We start from the raw sequence: 6,797 nt of genomic DNA, 5'->3' as shown, positions 1-6,797 counted from the left end.
GCAGCGGACGCCGCTCTCTGCTGGCGCCTTTTCCTCCCGGCGCCGCCTAGCCCGGGTGCGCCCTCCGCGAAGCGGAGTGGGCGGGGCGCGGCGTGGGGCCGACCTGGCTCGCTGCAGGGCCCCGGCGGCCGAGCTCTGCCTTCCTCCGCGGAGCCGAGCCGAGCCAAACCAAGCCAGGCGCGTAACCCCCTCGCCGCCTGCACGCCTTGCGCGCCTCCGCCGCCGTCCCCTCCCGCCCCCTTCGGCCCGGCTCCCCGCCTCCCCCGAGCCCAGAGCTCCTCCCACTGCAGTCCGGCTGCCACCCAAGCGCTCTCGACCCCTGACCTCTGACCTCCTCCCGCCCCTTCGGGCAGCTCCTGTTGCCTCGTCCCCACCAAGCTAATCGCTTTGTTGCCGGTTAATTGTGGCTGACTGGAGGCCGGGGAAGAAAGAGCGGAGAGACAGTGTCGCTAGGAGGAGGCTGCCCCCTCCTGCCCCAGACACTGTTGTTAGGGCCTCCTGAAGACTCCGCCGCCAGCTGGGCCCAAGATCCCCGTGGTCTTTATGTTTGCGGCCTCTGTCACAGTCACCGAAGTCCCCGTGGTGGAATAAGGGACCCGGCGGCCTTGGGCAGAGAAGCAGCTCCTGGTTTAGGCGGGCGTAAGGAAACCGTAGCCTTGGCGCTGTTATGGGTGTGGGGCAGGTGGCCCTGAAAGATCATTAGGTTAAAGCCGTGGCTTATCATTATCCTGGGGAGCAACCTCCTGGTTCTACTGTTTCACTCATTGCAAGCTGACTTTGCCCTTTCCCTGTCTCATCTCCCCTCTCTGACCCTGAGCTCTTCCAGACCGGACTGCTTTTTCACCTTAATAGCTCCCACAGTTCCTGCCTCTGAGAACCTGTTTGCTAAATGATTGAGAAGCTGCTGTACCCAAAACATTAGGCACTAGCCTGACCTGACTGGCCTCATCCCAAGAGCAATGTCCAGATTCTTTTTTTTTTTTTTTGTATTTAAGTCCAGACCTCTTCCACATCTTTAAATTAATCCTCTTTTTCTTAATTAAAAAAAAAATTTTTTTTTTACAGTTTTAGGCAAGCTGCCATGTCTGTCCAGATCACCGTAAGAAGGATTTTAAAGCAGAAATGCAAGGTGATTAACACACCTTCCCTGGACACCTGTGCATCATCTGTTTTCCAGATCAGGCAGTACCTGGCTATGCTGGGAGAAACAAGACAGGGGCTTGGGGGTGCTCTGAGGAAAGGTTAGAAGGAAGGTTAGAGGGAAGGTTAGAAGCCCAGTACAAATATGGGGAATTCTTATAAGCAAAATCTTTTCATTAATGAAGTCAGAAAACCAAAATAATGATGATGATCTGTGATCTGTACTAACATGCAGAAGAGGTAAATAGCATCCTGAACTGTAGTCAGAAACACTCATTTGCTGGCACCCATTTTGTGTCCAGTCTCCCTACCCCTTGGACCTGATGTCTGCATTTCAGAGTTTAGCTGGCTGAGTTTGCTGCAGTGGAAAAGAAATCTCCTAATTGTGACTGGGGAGAGAAGACCCAGGACTGGCCAGAAGCTGGAATGAGGAAGGAAGAACCACAGCACGGTTATTAAAGAACTGACTGTAATGAATAGCTTTAAAGCCCTATCTGGTTGTGTCCTGGCAAACTCCCTTGAGGTCTCTCCCCCACTTTCCATTCTTCAGGGTGGCTGAACTCAGTCATTCCAAGAAAAGGGAGAGGTTGGTGGGGGTGGGTGGGAGAAGTGAAAAATACCATCCCAGCATCCCACTCCTAAGTCATTTGTTCATTCAGTAAAGATTTCTTGAGTACCTACTATGTGCCAGAAGCTGTTCCAGGCACTGAAAATCAACAAACAAAACAGAGCTCCTACAACCTTGCCCTGGTAAATCTCCACCCTCTTGGTGCTTTCACTCTGTGGTGTTTATAGATGGTGAGAAGCATGTGGGGAGATAAGTGGAGGGAGAAAACTGCCAGAGAAAAGGAGGCCTGAACAGGAGGTCAGAAAGCTGGGGTTGGGGTAGGGGAACCCAGGAAGAGTCACTGAAAACAGAGGGCCCAGTCTGGGAGAGGCAGCGGGGTGAAAGTGCACTGGGTGGGAAGGCCCCTGACTCAGCACACTGCCCGGCTCCTGGAGAAGGGAACTCAGCCAGACCAGAGGCCTCCAGAGAAGACCTCACCACTTGCTGAAGGTTTTATCCTAGAGCTCTGGGCTAACCTGTTACCTGGGCCTCTCTGGAATTTTCTGGAGGATTCAGCATGCTGCAGCTGGCCTCATAGGGCTTGTCTCCATCAATTCTGTATGTATGAGGTCCTGCTATTTCCGAAAAGCTCAGAACCCAGGAAGGAGAGAGTCCCCCCGACCAGACTGCCATGTGACAACCTACTGTGGATGGGTGGGTGCTGCCCCCTGGTGGTGCTAGGAGACCCTGCTCCATACCTCACTGTTCGGGCTGTGGTCATGGGAGAAAATGGGGCTGATAGGCTTCTGGTCAATTCCAGGACCTCAGGTATCTCTCCCATCTGGGACTTGGCCTGATCTCTCCCTTTTCCTTTCCTCCAAGATCTTGATGACCAACAGGCTTAAGCAAGACCACGAAGCAGTCACAGCTGGAAATTCCAAATTCCACAAGCTTCTTTCCCTTTTCTCCACTTTCCTCCTCTGGATACTCAGGTTTCTTCCAGCTGTCTGGAAAGAACATCCATCTGGGAGCCAGTTCATGCTAAAGTGTCAGTCACAGTGGGTTTTCCTCAACAGGAATAAAGGTATAGCAAAGAAAAGGAAAAGAGAGCAATGTTTGATCCCAGAGTGGAACAGATGGGGGCTCTGTCAAGCACCTGTAGCCTTTCTAGAGCCCCCTCATATGAGGCCCTTGCTCTCTGAGAGCTGAGGCTGATCTGGCCAGTGGGAGGCTTGAGAGCCTGACATCAAAGCCATTTACCCTTCCTGTTTGTCCACTGGGAGCTTGGTGTGGGGCTCAGCCACTTTGAGGTGACAGAAGCTAGCCAGTTTCCTCTCCAATTTTTTTCTGTGGACTCTGCTTGTTTTGAGGGGCTCCAGGCCTAGCAGCAGGCCCAATGGCTGCCAAGGCAAAGTCCTAGCCATTGATATTCACACCTCCCCCTTTTGGTATTCCAGCTCCTGCCAAGAACCAAACCCTCTTCCCTCAGGTCCAGGTCAAGGAGCCAGCATCCTTTCCCAGCCTTCCCTGCTTCCCAGACTGGTTAATTGAATTGCTTTATCAGTCATCATCATTGGGGCAGAGGGTGATAGAGCTTTTCCCCTCATGGAGGGAGAGAAGGGAGGGTGAGAGGAGGCTGAAACCTCCCGTGTGCTTATCACTTCACTTTATCCTGCCTCCCACCCCCACCCCCAGGCAGCCTGTGGAGACTTGCAGGCTCCAAATCAAATGCTGAGAGCCTTCCCAGGAGGGGTCTGGGAAGAACCCAGACACAGAGGACAGCCCACGGGGCCTTGCAGAGGTCAGCTAGAAGGGCTCGGCACAAGGGATGAAGGCAGGGCTGAGTTGCTGTGAAAATCCTAGTGAAGGTGTATTTGGGGCTCTGGGGGAACACCAGAGATGGCCTTTGATGGCCCAGCTCTTAAAGGGAAAAGACCAGAAGGGTACAGGCTACAAGCTCAGGCCTGGCCAGGACACAGAGCCTCATAAACCATGGACTTGGAGTCAAAGGGCTAGAAGGGACCTGATTGTCAGCTCACAGGCACATTCTCCTTGACAGATTCCAGCCCTGTGGAGCAGAGTGAGTGCTGGGAGACTGAGCTGGGCCACTGAGCTGGGCCTGGGCTTGGGCCAAGGGTCAAGAATGATAGTGGGCCCACGTGGCCTCTGCATGTAGAACAGTGTTCATGGGATCACAGGATCAGGGCGGCTAAGGGGACTCCCGGAGCCCTCCTGGCTCAAGGCTGCTGAGATAGAGACCAAGGCCAGGTGCAGAGAGTGAGAGCATGCGTGCACACCTGGTAGCTCAGGGCCCAGCTGGCAAGGCTCCTTGGCACTCAGTGCTTCTCCATCTAGAAAAGTACAGCTTCCTCCCACCTGGGCCAAATTCCAGCAAAACTGGCTTATTCCATTAGAGTGGTTAATTAGTCCTGATGGGCCCAGTCCCCTCCAGCAGTGTCACGGGGAAAGGAAAGCAGTTGTCTGGAGAGGGAGACCAAACTCTGACTCCTCTTGGACACTCACGAAGCCCAGGGATTCTTCCCTGCTTGGGTCAGCCCTGGGAAGAACAGACAGACCCAGAAGCCAGCCAGCTCTGACACAGGGAGCCCCAGGGTGGAGCTTTGCTCTACAGCTGGCACTGTGGCTCGCTTGGAGTAATCCTAATAATGGTTGGGTGGTTGTTGAGTGACACACATGGTCTTCTCCCCATTTCCCAGGGTTTCTTCCCATGTAAGACCATGTAAGTAAACGCAGCAGTGTGCCTGGCACCGGTGACTATGACAGTGACAGGACATGCCAAGTCAGATTATTACTGCTTCTACAAGGCAGTAGAGGTACAAGGCAAGGGACCCCTGCCTGATCCTTCTTTGTATATTCCTAGTTCTTAGCACAATCCTAGGCACTCGGAACACTTGGTTTATACTTGATGCATGGAATTAATGAGGCAGTGGGGTGAGGGTGGGATGAGGGTGGGAGAAGGTGGGAGCCCTCCCTGTCAGCATCTTGCTATACTGGAGGGTGCACTGGATTGGGAGAAACCCAGTCTTTGACCCCAATTTTGCCCCCGCCTGGTTGACACTCAGATCGCTTCCAGCCCTTTGACTCCAACTCCGTGGTTTATGAGGCTCTGAGTTTCCCATCTCTGGGCCAGTTTCTCCAACTATTCTACGAGGAGGCTGGGCCAGATAAGCCCTAAGGTTTATAGTCCGGTTACTGTCGCTGTGAAACAAATTACCCAAACTTCGTGGTATAAATCCAACAAGTGCTGTATTTTGCTCATGATTTTATGGGTCAGAAGTTAGGAAGGGCTGTTAGACAGTCCTTGCTTAGAGTTCTTCACGCAGCTGCAGGCAGATGTCAGCCGGGGCTGCAGACATCTGAAGCTCAGCTGGGCTGAATGTTCACCGTGGTGTGTGCATGTGGCTGGCAGTTAATGCTGGCTGTTGGCTGGGAGCTTGGCTGAAGCTGCCAACGGTACACCTGCAAACACATGGCCTCTCTGGCACAGGCTAGTCTCAGGGTAGTTGTACTTCTTAGATGGTGTTTGGGTTTCCCCAGAACTCCCAAAGGAAGTGGCATGACCAATTCTAATCTAGCCTCAGAAGTCACATAGCATTATTTCTGCCATACTCTGTTGGTCAAAGGAAGTTTTTGCTCACCCAGATTCCAGGGGAGGAGCATGGACTCCATTCCCTTGAAGTGTTAAAGAATTTGGGGCCTTTTTAAAAAAAGCTGCCGTATCCCTATGGTCTGTAGAATCCTTCTCCTCTAGCCCAAGGCCCTGTGGCTGGAGCTGGCTGAAGCTGTGTAGCTGTTTATGGCTGTTTGTTGAGGGGAGCATGATGGTGTGAGGGATTGGGGAGACACCCACACTCCTGATACTCCCTTTCCTTAAAACAGTGCCTTCTCTGCCCTCCTTCCTTGGCTTCTTTGAGTTTTAGGCTTTCAAAATAGCTCTGGGAGAATGACTCACTGCAAGGGTGATGGGGCCCCCAGAATGAAGCAGGCCCCATGGACTTACTCCAGTTGCAAGAAGGAAGGAAGCTAATATTTAATGAGCACCTATTATATTCCAGTTTGGAAAGAATTCTATACTGGATTCCAGTAGGTTTTCCAGAAGGAGTTCATTTTTTCCTCCCAACATCTCTGCAAGGAAGCGTTTTTATTGTCATTCTCCCTATAGAAAGTGGAGGTTCCGAGGGCTCAGGGACTTGCCCCAGGTCAGCCCCTGGTCATAGGTTTGGTGATAGAGTCATGATTCAAGCCTACTTCACGCTACCTGCCCCGGGCAAGCATGCGTCAAAAGAAGTTGTCTCCGGAGCTTCCCTGGTGGCGCAGTGGTTGAGAGTCCGCCTGCCGATGCAGGGGACACAGGTTCGTGCCCCTGTCCGGGAAGATCTCACATGCCGCAGAGCGGCTAGGCCCGTGAGCCATGGCCGCCGAGCCTGTGCATCCGGAGCCGGTGCTCTGCAACGGGAGAGGCCACAACAGTGAGAGGCCCGCGTACCGCAAAAAAAAAAAAAAAAGAAGAAGAAGTTGTCTCCCATGCCCCCCTCACACCCTCCTCTTCCTCCCTGTCTGCTCGCTATACCCAGGGCCCGAGCTTAGCCATTCACTTCCCCATCAGAACTTAGCTGTTTGTGCCCCACTCAGGCACCAGTGACTGAAGATCTCTGGCACTCTGGAATAGGCCTGTTTCGTGGGCAGCCACAAATTCTCTGGCCCCCTTCCCATCAACAAGCGGGATCTGTATGTCCTCCCATTAACTCTGGGCAGATGCTGTGACCCACAGAATATGGCGGAAGTGTCATTATGCCATTTTCCAGGCCCAGGCCTTAAGAAATTGACAGCTTCCATCTCCTATCTCTTGAATCGATCTCTCTGGGCACCTTGAGCCATCACATACAAGTCTGGCCACCCAGAGATGAATTGTGCTGTGGAATCCAGTTGTAGATGCTCCTCTGGGGACAGTCTGAGCCCAGGCTGCCAGCTGTTCTCACTGAGGCACAAGCCATTTAAATGAATTTGAGCGAGGCTGCCTTGGACCCTCCAGACCAGCTCATCTGCTGGTTGAATACCACTGAGTGACCTCAGTTGCCACTAGAAGAGC

This window comes from Mesoplodon mirus, assembly GCF_964341445.2.
Source record: "Mesoplodon mirus genome assembly, chromosome: 3".
Lineage (NCBI taxonomy): Eukaryota > Metazoa > Chordata > Mammalia > Artiodactyla > Ziphiidae > Mesoplodon > Mesoplodon mirus.
Note: the sequence above shows the minus strand (reverse complement) of the source record.